Below are 18,778 nucleotides of genomic sequence, written 5' to 3'. Positions count from 1 at the left end.
AGTTAAATGCATATTACTAACTGAAAAAAAGCCAATATGAAAAGACTATACACTGTATGATTGTAAGGATATTCTGGATAAAGCAAAATTATGGAGACAGTAAAAAAAGATCAGTGGTTGCCAGGGGTTGGGGGACAGATTAATAGGTGAATTACCAGGATTTTAGGGTAGTGAAACAATGCTGTGTACTACAGTGGTAAATACATATCATTATACATTTGTCCAAACCCCCAGAACATACATCAAGAGTGAACCCTATTATAAACTGTGGACTTTGGGTGGTAATGATCTGGGGTCCTCAGTTATAACCAATGTGCTAATCTGGGTGGGGGGATGTTGATAATGTGGGGAGGACAAGTGGTAGAAGGGAAATCTCTGTACCTTTCTCTCATATTTGCTTTAAACCTTAAACCGCTCTAAAAATAATCTTTAAAAAAAATTAAGAATGGCTGATATAAATAAAACACTGACTAAATGGGTCCACAACACGTTATTTTCTTTTTTTGTTGTTTTTTTAATATGTTTGTTTTTTGTTTTTCCAAAAAATTTATTGGGGGAAAAATACAAAACATTTACAGTACAATGTTTACAGTCACAATTTGTAGTGAACTGATTCCCCAAAATAGATTACAACTCAAGTTGACTTATCTTGTTACATTCAAAAACCTACTTCTGTCAAAATAGTCCCGAGTACATACATACATAGTGCCCCATCTGTACCTACATACAAACTAAAGCTACTGCTCATTCATTCGCTGTCCAGGAAAGCATTCCCGCCTACCTACACACGCAAAAAAAAAAAAAAAAAAGTTTTGGAATTTTCTGTAGTGAAAACAAGGCACATTCATGTACTACATACCATTCTTAGCACTAAAGGTGGCCTCTTCACTTTAGATCTATATTAGAAAGTGGTAAATATCTTCTCCTTTCGTGCAGTTGGCCAAAGGCACTGTGAAACTACCTCTCCCACCCCATTATTGCTACATGTCTTTAAATGCAGAGTATGTCACAGTAGAATTGGTGGGATAAACAAAAAATAAAAATTTTCTTCTTGCTAATTTAAAAAGCTGGAATGACAAAAAAACATTCCACATTTAAGCCTGCTTGCAAAGTATGTGGTCAACTTTTTTTTTTTTTCTTTAAAGTTGGATGGGCTAAAACCATTATACATTCTAAGAAAACTCATAAGATATTCCTCAAACTACTTCCACAGCATCAGGATAGATTTCTGTAAAGAAATCATGCAATCTTTCCAAATTTACGTAAACAAGGAAAGAAATTAATGAAATAAATATTACATGCAATCTCTTAAATTAAGATTTTTTTACTCATTTACAATAAAATAACCAAGTGAAGTTACAAAAGGCCTATATTATTGTGAAAAGAACATACACGCCACATTTTGCCAATTAATAATGACAATCATAATTTAACATAATAAAAGAATATATATCTATTGCTTTTCATCATACTTGATAAATACAGTATGAACAAAAATTTCAATGTATACTTTTCACAAAATAATAAATAAGTTAAATGTTTTTTTCATATTGAGTTGTGGTGCACTGGTGCAAATCAATTCAAAACAGCTAAAAATTCAGCAGTTATTCCCCCAAGCGTTGTTGCTGGCGCACAAGACCAAAGAGGAGGCCGCGCTTGGGGCGCTGGGCGCTAGCAGGTCCTCGGCGCCCCCTGTGCGGTACTGCAGCGCCGCCGCGGGCGCAGCACGTAGCAGCGCCCGAGGGCGTGGAGGTTGCGGAAGCAGACTAGCAGGACCAAGCAGAAGAGGAGCAGGACGAGGTTGAGGAGCAGGACGAGGTTGAGGAACAAGAAGGTGGCGGCGGCGGCGTGCGCGACGTGGGGCTGTCGAGCAGCAGCGGCGACTCGCGGCTCCCCCGGGGGCTGGTGGTGGCGGGATGGGAAGCCTGAGAAACTGAGGCTGTGATGCAGCTTGGGCCGCGGCTTCCGCGGGAAGCCCAGGTGCAGCGCGTCCAGCGCGCTTAAGGCGCGCAGGTCCCCAGAGGCGCCCCCAGACGGCGCGGGCCGCCGCTCATCTGCATTGTAGATGAAGTGGCAGCGCGGCCCGTAGGGGCAGAAGCCGGTGGTGTGGAAGGTGCGGCACAGCTCGGTCTTGTACTTGGGATGCCGGGTCAGGCTGCGTAGCTCGTAGAAGCAGTACGCGAACTGGCACTTCTCGCCATACTTGCACGTGCCGCTTTCCTGAAGGGCCAGCAGAGCTCAGTCTTGTAGTGTGTGGGAGTTGATCTGGGAGCCTCCGCCCCCCTTCTGCTGCTGCTGCTGCAGGTGCAAGAGGTGCTGGCTGCACTCGCCGTTCTCGCTGAACGATTGGTCCCAAAATTTGTTCTCCTAGTTCTGCAGGGCGGTGCCTCCGCCCCGTGATGGCTCCTTGAGTGTGACATAGGAGACCCGGCCGCCCTCCGCCCCACTGCCACAGCTGCTGCTGTTAGCCGCGCCCCGGAACTTGGGGGAGCAGCTGCCCGGGCTAGGCGCGGGGTGGGCGAGCGCGTGCAAGTTGCTGGCCGAGTGCCATCGGAGAAAGCACAACGTGAAACCCGAGCTAGGGGCGGCGACCACCTGCGTCCCCACCGCCTTCTTGTCCAGCATGTTCAGATTGAGGTTGGCCAGGGATTTCTCCGTCTTGCACAAGAAGTCGATATCGTAGAAGGCAGACAGAAGTGTGGTTGACATGTTTCTGGATCCTGTAATGGTCCGAATTGCAGGCAGGGAGGTCCGGAGGAGCCCTCAGGGCGGCCACGAAGAATAACGGGTGACCGGCGGGGGAGGGACCGAAAGTTTGCCAGGGGACGACGAGACAAGAGGGAAAGGGAAGCAGCGCGACCTGGTTTGAGGGTGCCCGGGAGTGCGTAGTGGGGGGAAAGAGGACAGAGGAAAAAGAGCTCTCCTCCGCCCCTTGGGGGTGCCTGGCCCGTCCGCCCCCAACCCATTCACCCCCCACCCCCCCGCATGGAGCCCGCGACAGCTAGCAGACTGCTGGACCACAACACGTAATTTTCATTTGTCATTTCATTTGTTTTCATTAACTTCAATCTAAATAAGTTAAGTTGGTGCCTAAAAATAAATGTCACACCACAAGGAAAACTGGTGTCAAACTTACCAGAGCTGCCGTTATGTGAAGCTCTTAGTATTTGGTTTAGGAAGCAAGGTAATCTGGAAGATAGAAATTCATTTAATTGATATTTACTGAGAACTAAGTATGTGTTGGACACTGTACTAAGCTTTGAAATCAGCAATAAATAAGGAAGATATAGTTCTTGCTCTCATGGATCATAAATAATATATATTCAATAGACCTATTTCCCCCTTTTTTTAGAATGAAGAATAGGGCATATGATCGAATGAGGGTTTAAAACTAAATCATACAGAGTACTCTACCACAGTTTTCTAATTAAAGTGTTAATGAATAACCTTAAGCAACCAAAATAGAAATCTGAACTTTAAAAGTGATGATTTGACTCCAATTTTAACCAAAATTGTAAGTCAGAGTAATCCCATAGGATATTTTCAATAATTAATGACTCTGATGCTCATTAGGGTTTCTTCCTTTTCCTTCTCCCCCTACTATCATTTCCCCTGATTAAAAAGAAAGTAAAAGAAAACCAAAAATCTCTCAATAAATATTAGGAGTCAGTATCTTTTAATTATTGGCTTGATTTTAAGCTTTAAAAAACTCAGTGATGTATGATTATAAATCTCAGACCCCTTGGTCCTGAGCAGTTACCAGTTTGCATCACTAAAGACTTATTATTGCCACAACAAGTGTCCATCCAAGTCATTCAGCACCAGGCCAATGGTAAAGAATCTGTCTTAATTCCAGCTCTTATTTCCAGCTGATTCATTACTGCTCACAAAGAAGTTTCCTGAAACCCATTAAAACCCCAGAAGTATAGGCTCATGCATGGAGTGCTCCTTCCTGCTGTTAATCTCAGTACCAGAAAAGACATGTTGTCAGCAGTGGAATATCAAGCAAGAGATTTCTGGAGAATAAGTCTAATATTACTCCATATTTACCACTACTTCCTGGAATTGAAAATGTCTGGATTCCTGGAGGAAGACACTGTTACTCAGAACTTTGATACTCAGATCAGGGTTAACAGATATGGACCACATAATTCCCCAAACAAAAAGAATATTAAGCCCTAAATTCAAATCTCATACAGTGCTCCTATTTAATATCACTTCACTTAAAGTGGAGCACAGATGTACATCTTTGAGCTGTCTCCCAACTCCACTTCGTATTCTTATATAGTTTGTACACTCTGTTTCCTCAACCAAAGTCTCTCCCCATGCTTGGCCCACCAGCTATTACTCTATGTAATTAGTAGATATACCTTGCCCTCCACTTCCACCTTAAATGTTCCCAATTTGGATGGTATTGCAATCCCAAAGAGCAAATGTGAGCACCCTGAGATATTGGGCCACGAGTAGTTTCACTGGGAGAAGGACACTTCTGAACCCCTGTACTCCTGGAAAATGAAGCAGCAGTTAGATTCACCTAGAAGCCACACAAGTTCAACTGCCTGCTAGACACTTCAATCTTGCACACTGACTGACTCACAGGAATACTTAAGTGTCTGGGCAGCTTTATGCCTGTTTTGGTAGAATGATTGTTGGATTCCCTTCAGGATAACACATTTATTATGAAATAAAATGGAAATCTTGTCATACTAGTGAATTTATAAAACTAGGATAGATTTTTCTAAGTCATATTCACTTTTATTATAATAATATATACTCATATTTAAAAATAATGTCAAATATTATTAAAATATGATGTGATTCTACAGCTTATTGACACAGAGAAGTAAGCCCTCAGACAACTTAAAGCCCTCAGACAATAGCCATTTCAAGTCAACCAGGGGAGTTGAAGCTTCATTAATAAATATATCAGAGCAAATGAAAATCACAATAATGAGGCACCACCACACATACAACACCAGATAAAATTGAAAAGACTGACAACCCCTCAGTGTTCACATGGATTCAGAGCAACAACTCATTTTCTACAGGAGGAAGCACACTGAGTTTGGTGGCATATACTAGATCTAAAAATTAGCATACCCTGGGATAGCTGGGAAGATAACAAGAGTAGGAGGACCCTAAGCACACCTAAACCCATAGATAATACTAAATAACACTTGCATCAATGTAAATAGCCCAGAAAATGACTCCAAGACTGGCAAAACAAGCCCCACTAAACTAAGTGTAGAAGAGCGGCCACATGGAAGAGCATAGGAAGGACAGAGACACAGTTCCTAAACAGTCCCTTGGGATTATCTGCAGCTAGAAGGGATGTCATGGGTGAAGAGAGGAAAGAGAAACAGGCCCTCACACTGGGGAACCTGAAAGGACAAGACAAATCACCATAATATATGGCTTTGAAAACCAGAGGGGTGAAATTTTGTAAGTACTTATAATCAGTGGGATTTTAACCTGGGATTTTAAAAAATCAGTGGGCTTGGCTCTGGGAGAGGTGGAGGTCCATAGGAAAGAATCCCTACCCTTAAAGAGACAACAGAACAAATAGTTCCACAAGATACAGCATAGAAGTTGCAGCTTGAAAAACGTGTGAGGCATATGGGTAAGAAATTTGTTTACTCATCTCAGAGCATGTCCTAGAGGGATTAGGTCACTGGCAGAATCCTGCAGGAACAAAGGAAATGGCAGGCACCATTTCAGTCCCCATGTCTCCCAGCATAAACACACAGCCACCTCAGTACCTAACTTGATTAACAGTGTGCCCCACTCCCTCCATCCAGGTGGGCCTCTGTCCCAGCACTGCAGATACCTTCCCCTAGAAGACAAGTGTGAAGACCTTGCAAATCAGCATGCATCCTTCTTCCGTGCACACTGCAGATTCGTCTCCTCCAATACGCTCTTGGCCAGACACCAACAAAAGCAGTTTCACAAAACTGGCAATGTGCAAGCAGCCTTGACAAGAGCCAGCACCACTCCATACTGAGTCCTGCCCAAGGGAGAGTGAAAGATAACTACACACAACAGTAAGACCACCCAACCCAGAAGTAGGCTAGTAGCAAACAGCTGGTCTGAATGTAGCCCCACCCACCAATGAAAGCTTCTCAAGGGAAAACACTCTGCAATTTTGTGCTATTACTTCTCTGACAAACAACTGGGCTGACTCAACTTCAGCCCAAGGTGGCCCCAGACTAGTCTACTAACACCAGAGGGACTGAAACCTGCCCACAACAAGTAAAGAGGGCCATTACAGACAACTGGACTAAAGGAAAAATGGCTCAGCCATAACATCAGGGTACATGCAACACACAGGAAACACGCCTGAAATGCCAGGTTCTGGTGAACAAGGGAAAGGACACTGCAGAGCACCACAGGACCTCTTCTTCATAAGGACACTGCTTTCAAGAGAAGGAGACATAGCTAACTTTCTTAATATCTGGAAACATACATAGATAGTTAGACAAAATAAGGAGACAGAAAAAATATCAAAGAAGAGGACAAAATCACAGCAAGAGAGCTAAATGAAATAGGGATGAGTAATATGCCTGATAGAGAATTTAAAGTAATGATCATGAAGATACTGGGTTTGAGAAAAGAGTGGAGGACGTCAGTGAGACCCTCACAAACAGATAAAGAAGAACCAATCAGAAATGAAGAGCACAATAAATGGAGTTCAAAGTACACTAGATAGGATAAATACCAGACTAGAGGAAGCAGAAGAATGAATTAATGGCCTCAGAGCGATGGAAAATAAGCAAACTGCGCAGGTGAAAAAAAAAAAGAAAGAAAGAAAGAAATTAGGCAAAGTGAGAATAGACTTAGGGAAACCAGTGACACCATGAAGCATAATGACATTGACATTATAGAGATCCCAGAAGAAGAAGAGAGAAAAGGAGGCAGAAAATTTATTTGAGGAAATAATAGCTGAAAACTTCCTGAATATGGGGAAGGAAAGAGAAATGCAGACTGAGACGGCACAGAGATGGCTCAATAAAATCAACCAAAAGAGGTCCACACCACGACACACAGTAATTAAAACTGCTAAAAGGTAGTAGTAAAGAGAGAATATTTTAAAGAAACAAGAGAAAACAGTACCATACAATGAAAACCCTGTTAGGTTGTCAGCCTGATTATTTTTAAAGAGTTTATTTATTTATTTGAGAGAGATACAGATAATGAGAGGGAGCAGGAGTGGGGAGGAGAGAGAGACGCAGGCTCCTTGCTGAGCAGGGAACTGGATGCAGGGTTCCATCCCAGGACCCTCAGATCATGACCTTAGCTGAAGGCATATGCTTAATGACTGAGCCACCCAGGTGCCCCTGCAAGCTTGATTTTTCAGCAGAAAATTTGCAAGCCAGATATGAGTGGCATGATATATTCAAAATGCTGAAAAAAGAAAAAAAAAAAAAACCTTGCAACTTAAAATAGTGTATCCAGCAGAGCTATTATTCAGAATAGAAGGAGAAATAAAGAATTTCCCATATAAAAATTAATTGAGTTCATGACACTAAGACAATCCAGCAAGAAATGTTGAAGGTAACTCTTCTAGTGGGAAGGAAAGGTCGTAAGTTAAGAAAAGCAGGAAGCACAAAAGCAGTAAAAGTAAGCATATTTGTAAAAATCAATCAAAGGACTCACAAAAGAAAAGGATGTAAAGTACGGCATTAAATACCTAAAACATGACAGGGAGATGAGACAAAAATGGGTTCAAACTTAAGCAAACATCAACTTAATATAGACTGTTGTATTCAGATGTTATATACAAACCTCTTGGTAATGCAAAATCAAAGAACAGTAATATTTATACAAAAGTAAGGAGAGAACAATCCAAGTAAATCACTAGAGAGAGGCAAATTATTGTGAGAGAAGAGAACAAGGAAGAAAGGAACAAAGAAGATCTATAAAAAGAACCATGAACCAAGCAACAAAATGGCAGTAAGTACATACCTTCAAATAATTATTTTGAATATCAATAAACTAAATGCATCAATCAAAAGACATAGGGTGATGGAATGGATAAAACAAAAATAAAAACCTACATGCTGCCTACAAGAGACTCATTTCATATACCTAAAGATACACACAAATTGAAAGTAAAAGATGGGCAAATACTCATCATGCAAATAAGTTTGAAAAGAAAGCTGCAGTAGAGAATCTTATATTGAATGAAACAGACTTTAAAACAAAGATGATGGGGCACCTGGGTGGCTCAGTGGGTTAAAGCCTCTGCCTTCGGCTCAGGTTATGATCCCAGGGTCCTGGGATTGAGCCCTGCATCGAATTCTCTGCTCCACAGGGAGCCTGCTTCCTCCTCTCTCTCTGCCTGCCTCTCTGCCTACTTGTAATCCCTGTCTGTCAAGTAAATAAATAAAATCTTTTTAAAAAATTAAAAAAATAAAACAAAGAAGATAATAAGAGACAAAATAGGGCCCTACTTGATAATATAGAGGAAAACCCAACAAGAAGGTATAGCAAATGTAAATATTTATGCACTGAACACAAGAATAAACAAATGCATAATATGATTAATAACAAACATAAAGGTAGTAATCGATAATAAAATGATTATAGAAGAGGGATTTAACACCTCACTTACATCACTGGAGAGGTCATCCAAACAGAAATTCAACATGGAAACAGGGAATTGAATCACACATTGGACCAGTGGATTTAACAGATACACTCAGAACATTTCATGCTAAAACAGCAGAATACACATTCTTTTCAAGTGCACATATAATATTCTCCAGAATATATCACATATTAGTCCACAAAATAAGTCTCAACAAATTCAAAAATATCAGTTATACCATGCATATTTCCTGACCATAATGCTATGAAACTAGAAATCAACCACAAGAAAAAAAATCTAGAAAGAGCACAGACATATCAAGGTAAAATAACATGCTATGAAGCAATGAATGAATCAACCAAGAAATCAAAGAGGAAATAAAAATTACAGGGAGACAAAGAAAATGAAAACACAATGGTCCAAAATCTTTAGGATGCACAAAAGATGTTCTGAGAGGGAAGTTTATAGCAATACAGGCATACCTCAAGAAGCAAGAAAAATCTCAAATAAACAACCCAATCTTACAATCTAGAAAAAGAAGAAGAAAATTGAAAACAAGTAGAAGAAAGGAAACTGTCAAGATTAGACCAGAAATAAACAAAATAGAAACTTAAAACAAACAAACAAAACAATAGCACAGATCAATGAAACCAGGAGATGGTTTTTTGAAAAGTTCAACAAAATTGATAAAACTTTAGCCAGATTCATCACAAAAAAAAAGAAAGAAAAAAAGAGGGAGAGACAGAGACACAGAGAGATGAGAAAGAGAGAGAGTGAAGATCAAAATGGAAGAGAAAGAACACAAATCATATGATCGATTGAATAGATGCAGAAAAAAAATTTGAAAAAATACATCCAATTATGATAGCAAGCTTGTAGGTTTAGAGGAAACATATCTCAAAAAAGTCTACAATTGAAAAACACATCACTTACCTCATACTCAATGGTGAAAAACAAAAAAATTTCCCTCTAAGGTCAGGAACAACAGAAGTATGTGCATTCTTACCACTCATTCAGCATAGTACTGGAAGTTATACACAAGCAATCAGACAACAAAAAAATAAGAGGTGTATAATTGGTGAGGAAGAAATAGAACTTCTACCGTTTAACAGAGGACATGATACTATATATAGAAACCCTAAAGATGTCACAAAAATCCAACTGGAACAGATAAATGAACTCAGTAAAGTTGCAGGATAAAAAAAAATCAATATACAGATATCCACTGCATTTCTATACACTGGTGATGAATTGAAAGAGAAACTAAAAAAACGATCCTACTTACAATTGCCCCAAAATAATAAAATACCTAGGAATAAACTTAATCAAGGAGTTCAAAGACCTGTACTGAGAATTATAAAACAACAATGAAAGAAATTAAAGAAAACAGAAACAAATGGAAGTCATTCCATGCTTATGGATTGGAAGAACAAATATTGTTAAAATGTCCATACAACCCAAAGCAATCTAGAGATTTAATGCAATTCCTATCACAATGCCAATGGCATTTTTCACAGAACTAGAACAAACAAACCTAAAATTTGTTTGAAATTCCTACAGACCCCAAATAATCAAAGCAATCATGAAAAAAATAAATAAATAAAACAAAGCTGGAGGTAACACAATTTCAGTTTCAAGCTATATTACAAAGCTGTAGTCATCAAAATAGTATGGTACTGGCACAAAAACAGAGAGGATCAATAGAACAGAATGGAAAGCCTAGAAGTAAATCTATAATTATATGGTAAATTAATTTATGACAAAGGAGGCAACAATATGCAATGGAAAAAGATAGCCTCTTCAACAAATGGTTTTTGGAAAACTGGACAACTACATGCAAAAGAATGAAACTGGACCACTTTCTTACACCATCACAAAAATAAACTCAAAATGGAGTAAAGACCTATATGTGAGATCTGAAACCATAAAAACCCTAGAAGAGAACAGAGGCAATAATTTCTCTGATATTGGCCATTGTAACTTTTTTTCTAGATATGTCTCCTGAGGCAAGGGAAGCAAAAGCAAAATAAAATATTGGGACTACATCAAAACAAAACAAAACAAAACAACAAAAAAAAACCTGCTACACAACAAAGGGAACAATACAACTGAAAGATAACCTACTGAATAGGTAAAGATATTTGCAAATGACATATCTGATAAAGGCTTAGTATCCAAAATATACAAAGAACTACACAACTCAACACCAAATAATCCAACTTAAAATGGGCAGAAGACAGGAACAGTCATTTCTCTAAAGATGACATCCAAAGGGCTAACAGATACATGATAAGATGCTCAGCATTATTCATCATCAGGGAAATGCAAATCAAAATCACAATTACACCTCTCACCTGCCATAATGCCTAATGTCAAAAAATAAGAAATGGTGTTGGCAAGAATATTGAGAGAAAAGTACTCTCATCTACTCTTAGGAGGAATGTAAACTCGTATAGCCACTATAGAAGACAGTATGAAGTTTCTTTATAAAATTAAAAATAGAACTACCTTTGATCTATAATTCCATTTCTGGTATTTATCCAAAGAATATGAAAACCCTAACTTGAAAGGATCTATGCACACCTATGTTTATTAGAGCATTATTTATAATAGCAAAATTATGGAAGTGTGCCTTGGTAGATGAATGAATAAAGAAGGCATTGTATAACATACAATTGCATATTATTCAGGGATAAAAAAAAAAGAATGAAATATTGCCATTTGCAACAACATAGATGGATCTAGAGTATATAATGCTAAGTAAAATAAGTCAGCCAAAAAGAAATAAATACCATATGATTTCACTGGTACATGATAATTTAAGAAACAATATAAATGAACAAAGGGGGAAAAAGATATATATATATATATACACACACACACACACACACTCTTGGGCACCTGGGTGGCTCAGTTGGTTAAATGTCCGCCTTTGACTCAGGTCATGATCCCTACATTGTGCTCCTTGCTTGGCAGGGAGCCTGCTTCTCCCTCTCCCTTCTGCCTCTGCCTGCTGCTTCCCCATCTTGTGCTCTCTGTCAAATAAACAAAATCTTTAATCTTTCTTCTATAGAGAATAAATAGATGGTTGCCATAGGATAATTGGCTGTTGGGATGGGTGAAATAAGTGATGGGCATGAAAAGTACACCTATTTTGATGAGCACTGAATAATATATGGAATTGTCAAATCACTAAGTATACACCTAAAATGAATATAACACTGTGTATTAACTGCATTGGAATTAAACTTTAAAGAAAATTTTAATACCTTAGTATTCAGTTATTCTACTCTTTTGGTAATGGAAAACCAGGCATAGGTACATCAAAAGTACACATATACAAGAATGTGTGTGTTCTTATTTGTCTTAGAGGAAAAAATACCTTGAAAACTAAATGAGACTTCTGTTTTCCAACTTGGGAGTCATCACTTCCAAGAAGAATAAAGCTGAATAAATAGAACACCAATGACTTTTTCTTAGATTCATCCAAGAGTTGTGCCACAAGGTTGACCAATGCCTCCCAAATTGGTGACAGGTGAATATAGAGAATCACAGCTTACTGGGAACAAAAGCCCTGGAGAAGCTGGCTGCTGGAGTCAACCAAGGTAAGAAAAATTAAATTATAATCAACAAATTCCTGGAAGATCAATATGCACAATGATGAAGAGCTGAAAATAAGGACTGGGAGTCTTAGGGGCCCAACACTTCCATGAGTTACCTCTATGAATCCCATCAGGAGCTCTGAATGAGGATCAGGGAGCTTCCTTTGGGGAAAGGAGAATTAGCCTTTCTGAAATATTCTGAAATATGCTGAGAGCATTTTGTACTTCTGAACACAAGCCTACCCTCAAAGAAAACTATTTCACCAGAACCCAACCACTTTGGGTTTTACCAGAGACTTGACAGTAATGGGGGAAGAGAATTATTGAACTCCAGTTTCCTCTAGTCCCCCTGTCTCACCTAAGCAGAGACGGGAAGTGGCTGAGAAGCACTTGCGAAGGTCAAAGCCCAGTGGCATAGGTTCACAAGATTGAGGCCATGGATGGAACTAGAGCGTATCATGCTTAGAGACCTAATCATGAAACTATAAAACACTTCTCACCCCACTCCTTACCACCACCTCAATAATGCTCTTGCACAAAAGATTACAAAGAGAAGACTATAAGCCTTAGTCCTATTTTAAGAAATTTTAAGGAAAACACAAAGACTGTGAGGGATTTAAAAAAAAAAAATGACACTGATGGAATTTTGACCTTTAACACTTAAAGCTAGAGCAAATAGAAAACACAGCTCAACTCCTAGCCAGGTAAACATAAAACCTTCTGCTCACGACTTATTTACATAGATCATTTTACTGAGAACATTGTGTCCAGGTTTCAACAAAAATTTAAAAGACATGCTAAAAACAAAACAAAGCAGCCTAAACAGATAGAGCCATTAGAATCAGACTCAGATATGGCAGAGATTTTGGAATTATCAAACTAGAAATTTAAAATAGCCATAATTAATAAAATAAGGGCTTCATGGGGAAAAGTGGACAACATGCAAATATATGTAAGGAAAAGTGGAGAGATAAACACTCTGAAAAAGAATCCAAAGAAAACAACAGAAATCAGAAACACTGTTACAGAAATGCAGAATAAACTTGAGGGGCTCATAATTGGACTGGACATAGCCAAAGAAAGAATCAGTGAACTCAAAGATACATCAATAGAAATTTCCCAAATTAAAAAGCAAAGTGAAAAAAATAGTGAAAGAAACATAACAGGGTATTCATGAATTGTGGGACAATTTAAAAATGTAGAACAAATGTGTAATGAGAATACCAAAAAGAGAAGAAGGAAAGGAACAGAAAAAAATACTTAAAGTAATGGTTGAGAATTTTCCAAAATAAATGACATACACCAATCCATAGATCCAGGAAACCTGGAGAACACTAAGTAGGCAAATATTAAAAAAATCTACATTTAGGCATATTTTATTTAAACTTCAGAAAATCAAAGAAAAAGAGAAAATCTTGAATGAAGCTAGGGGTGAGGAGGAATGCCTACATACAGAGGGACAAGAATAAGAATTACATCAGACTTCTCTTCAGAAACCATGCAAGCAAGCATGAAAAACCACCAACCTAAAAATCTATTTCCAGCAAAACTATCCTTTAAAAGTATACAAGAAATAAAAATTTTCTGAGACAAACAAAAATTAAGGGAATTTGTTGTCAGTAGTTCTGCCAAGCAAGAAATGTTAAGAGAAGTTCTTCAGAGAGGAGGAAAATGATATAGGTCAGAAACATTTTTTTGGTAAAGATTTATCTACTTATTTGAGAGAAAGAGAGAGAGAGAGAGCAGCGAGGAAGGGCAGAGGGAGAGGGAGAGATAGTTTTAAGCAGACTCCATGAAGAGTGCAGGACCTGACACAGGGCTCAGTCTCATGACCCTGAGATCAGGACCTGAGCCTGAAACCAAGAGTTGGACACTTAACCAAGTGTACTACCCAGTTGCCCTAAAAACTCCTTTCTACATACAGAAGAATATTAGAGAAGGAATAAATGAAGACCCTTCTCTGTTCCCTCTCTGAGGTAATGGCACCAAATCCAGCACCTGGACCATCCTAATATATGCTGAATAATATGGACATGGAGCACCATGGATTGTTGACTAAAAGAAAAAATAGAAGACTTATTCCCCTGACTCATGCTGAAGATATTGAAATGAACATGGTGAGTTCTCAGACTTCTAGAAGAATCTACTCTGAAGGAACTGGGTAAAACTGTAAATGAAAAATGAAAATATGATGAAAGTTATTTTACTTTCTGCTTTATAAATGTGAATAATTTTTGTCTTATGCAACAGAACATTTTGTTATAGCATTGTAATCCTAGTTAAATTGTGGCATTATTTTGAGATCAATCATTAAGAATTTAAAGAAAAGGGAATTGAATATTTATACTGTAGACACTATGAACTCTTTAAAAGTCAAATATTAGTTTTAAACTGGAAAATAAAAGGCCACAGAAGCATCACCCTATAAGTTTTAATTTCTAATAGTGTAAATACTAATCATTATAACCCACATAAACAAAAAACCATTTGGGTCTTCACCCCACCTCCCACTCTTTTAAGAATAAAAGCTTCTTAAAACTCAAAAGTGAGAAAACCACTGTTACTCATCATCAGTTATAATTAACCTTAAAACAGGACTCTAGCGGCCTCCAGATTTGAGTTGAGGAAAACCATATAGGACTGAGGTTGAGAGAACAATCACACAGCATAAGCTCAGTCACTCACCAGCTGTGTGATTTGCAATAAGGTCCTCAGCTTCACTAAGCATGTATTTCCAAGTCTGAAAAATGGTAATTTGTGGTTAAATTAATTAGAATGGTATAGAAGTCTTTAGACAATAGTAAATTGTAATTCGTTGATGTTAATACTATTGTTATAAAACAAGCTCAAGGAAGTGATGGCTAGGGGCGCCTGGGTGGCTCAGTGGGTTAAGCCGCTGCCTTAGGCTCAGGTCATGATCCCAGGGTCCTGGGATCAGCCCCGCATCAGGCTCTCTGCTCAGCAGGGAGCCTGCTTCCTCCCCTCTCTCTGCCTGCCTCTCTGCCTGCTTGTCATCTCTCTCTGTCAAATAAATAAATAAAAAATCTTTTAAAAAATTTAAAAAAAAAGGAAGTGATGGCCAGTGTTCTCTAAGACAAATGCAAATGGAACTAATTCAACACTTAAAAGCAACTCAGAAAATAAGCAGTAAATGCTTCCCTATTAAATATTTTTATTGCCTGGCCTCTCCCATAAACATGCAAAAGAAAGGAAGAACAGGTGAAGGGAGAAGTACCCTGGGAAAAATACTCCATTGTCTGACGTTTCACCCAGCCAGTGGTAAATGATCAACTTGCAGTTAGGGCTAGCTGGTGTTTTGTATCCCCATAGGCTCCTGTCAGTTCTTTAAACTTAAGTTTGGCAGTTCTTTTAGATACAATGGTTCTGAATTCCATAGGTTGCTTGATACCTTAATTTGAGCTCCATGGAGAGAAAGCAACAATTTGCACACCTCCATCCTCTACTGCTCAAATTATGGGAGAGGGGAGATGGTTCTATAGTAATAAATGTCTGAAAACTTCTATACCATTCCAATTAATTTTAGCCATAAATGACCATTTTTCACACTGGGAAATAAATGCTTAGTGAAGCTGAGGACCTTATTGCAGATCACACAGCTGGTGAGTGACTGAGCTTATGCTGTGTTATTGTTCTCTCAACCTCAGTGCTATATGGTTTTCCTTGACTCAGATCTCGAAGCCCCTAGAGTCCTGTTTTAAGGTTAATTATAATTGTGTCTCTCAAATGGACACTTCAAATTCACATGAGCGATGAAACAATGAAGTTGCGATGCGTAGCAAATTTTAGTGCTCCAGGTTGTCTTCTGCACAGGCAGGACATAGTACAAATTCTACTTTGAAAATGTGGAAGAAAAGTGCAGCTGTCCAGAGTGCTGGAAATGCTTACAGCACATAGAACCCCACACTGTTTAACTTTAGAGGCTCTTTGGCACAGAGGTTGGCCTTCTTGGTTATTATAGTTTTAGCATAAGCCTAATCCAGATCTAAAGCAGAGGACAGTGGCTAGAAAAATGGTCTCCTTCTTCCTCGCCTACTTCATAACAAAAATTTCTTTTGAACTAATTAGCAAAAGTGGAACAGTGTCAGGAGGATGAACATCTCATATTTTCTCTATACTAGAAGATTCACCTTTCCCTGTCCCAACCCTTTCTATTATATATAAATTAATTTATCCAGAAAGTTAATATTTTGACTCTTGTGCAGATGTGAGGAGCTGGATATGTATGGAATATACACAAAAAGTATTTTTGAAGCTAATATATTTATTGGATAGCTACTAACTTCTTGCATGGTGCTAGAATAAGAAATATGAGTAAAATATTACTTGCCCTTCAATAGCAAATATATTAGTTGGAAATTTATTCCCAAGCATTTGTTGAATTACCTTCAAGTTCTAAGCACCAAGCAAGTAATAAAGAAGTATCTATTTACCTTTATTTGCTGAATGGTGGAGATAAGTGTGGATAAGGGACACTTGATCAATCCTGGGGGAGGAGAGAGTTTAGGGCTGGTGAGAAGTAGAGAAGTTGAGACATCCTACAGGACCCAAAAGAAGTGATGACTGAATCGTCTTTAAATTTTTTATTTTTTTTTAATTTTTTTATTTTTTATAAACATATATTTTTATGCCCAGGGGATAAAGAAGATGTGGTATATATACACAATGGAATACTGTGCAGCTACCTGGTGACTGAATGGTCTTTAAAGATGAGCAGAAGTTAGCTGGCTAAGGAAAGAGGGTAGGGTAGACCTTCAGAGTGCTGGCACTGAGAAAGAGAACAGAGTATACATTTCAGGGGTATATTTCAGCAGTGAACACTGTGTATATGGTGAAAACAGCACTTCTTTCATTCAGAAAGGTAGAGCAGAAGAAATGAATTCTAAGCTGTTGAGGCTAATAAATTCAGAAAGTCCACTTCACCACTTTGTGGAGTTACCTAAAACATAGACATTAATAAGAAGATTTCAAATGCATAAACTCAACTCTTTCCAGAAGATGTTCTATAGAATATAAGATGTTTGGTATAGTAATAAAAACTACTTAATAAATAGGTCCCAAGGTCAAACCAGTTAGGAAAATGTAAATATTCATTGTGGATCTTAAGAAGGGACAAATTCTACAGTTTTCCAGAAGGTTTGGATAATTTTTCACCTGAGCATCTTGAGAAACTTGTTCTCAGAATACACACTGGGAAATGACATGTCAGCACATGGATGCTACCTGGCTAGTCTAATAGACCCCATTCTTCCTGAAGACAAGCTTACTCTCCTGTGATCATTCAAGTGAGAAACAGGGTGGGGGGAGGCAGCTATAGATACATTAATGGTGGGAAGACCCCACAATGCAAAGTGAAAGTTGTCTAGATAACTGGCTTTTGACTTAACTCATTGCTCATCTGCTGTGTGCTATATATTAGGTCCTTCAGCTCTCCAAAGTGCCAGCTTTCTGCTATGGCCAAGAAGCATTTCCTCTTGTCTTCTTTCACTTCTTTGTATTTTTCTGACCTCTTTAGGCAGTACAGTGACTCACATGGATATTAGAGTTAACACTTGTTTTTATAGCTAACCTATTAGTTGAGAGAAAGTAGGAATTCTGGGTAGGGATAGGAAAGGTTGATTGGGAAATAATTTGATCTATTTTGGTCCCTAAACACTTGAGAAAATTGTGCCCCCCCCCACAAAAGCCCAGTTTTCAGAGTCAAAAGCAGGTATCTAAAATTCTAAATGAAAGGCTATGTAAGAGCTATCTCTCATCTATATTGGAGACATCAGGGTAATTGGCAAGGGCTGGTCTCTTAGAGAGGATATGACCTACATTTGGACATCAAAGGGGAAAAAATAATAAATTTGTCCTGATTCCACAAAGCCTTTAGTTTTACATCACTTGCATAAAATAATTGCTCCATTTACTCTCCTGATGTCAGTATGTGTCTCCCAAGTGTTAATTTCAATAGGCTATTTATATTTTTTATTATTTTTATAGATGTGTAAAATCCTATCTTTAAAAAGATCTTTACAGATCACAGAGGATAGTGCACTCAGTTTGTGTTCTTCATTTTTTGTAGAGGCAGACTTTATTGTGCATCTATTGGGATCCAGAGGATCTACATATAAGAGGAGGAAATGGTAGAGATGGAGGCACTTGGGATATGTTGAGGGGAGTAGTTCTTGTGTTTGCCTTTCTCTCATGATTGACCATGGACTCTGTGCCTTGTGGGACATGAGGTTAGGACAGTGCAGCAGTGATAGGGTGAGAAAATTCACATAGGAAAATGTATAGAGAGCAAAATTTTTTTTTTATAGAGAGCAAAATTTTATATTAAGCATGTTATGTCTACTTCACAACGTTTGTGCTAGGTGTCAGCTATGTCTAGCTTATACTGTTAGCATCATTTTTCATCCATATAGAAATTTATCATATAAATGCTTAACTTTTGAAAGTCACATTGTGGGAGAGGGGACAAAGATTGTAGAGTAGGGGACCCTAATTCAACCAGTCTCCTGAATTGAGCTGGATAGCTGCCAGCCCACTCTGAATACCCACAGAATCAGTCTGAGATGTAAGAAGA

General features: G+C 38.5%; 1 pseudogene; it reads right to left on the bottom strand.

Moving 5' to 3' along the window:
- Nucleotides 1-1,597: 1,597 nt before the first annotated feature.
- Nucleotides 1,598-2,880, bottom strand: LOC116575520 (annotated as a pseudogene).
- Nucleotides 2,881-18,778: the final 15,898 nt, after the last annotated feature.

This window comes from Mustela erminea, chromosome 16 (assembly GCF_009829155.1).
Source record: "Mustela erminea isolate mMusErm1 chromosome 16, mMusErm1.Pri, whole genome shotgun sequence".
Taxonomy (NCBI): Eukaryota; Metazoa; Chordata; class Mammalia; order Carnivora; family Mustelidae; genus Mustela; species Mustela erminea.
Note: the sequence above shows the minus strand (reverse complement) of the source record. Positions and strands in the feature narration are given on the sequence as shown.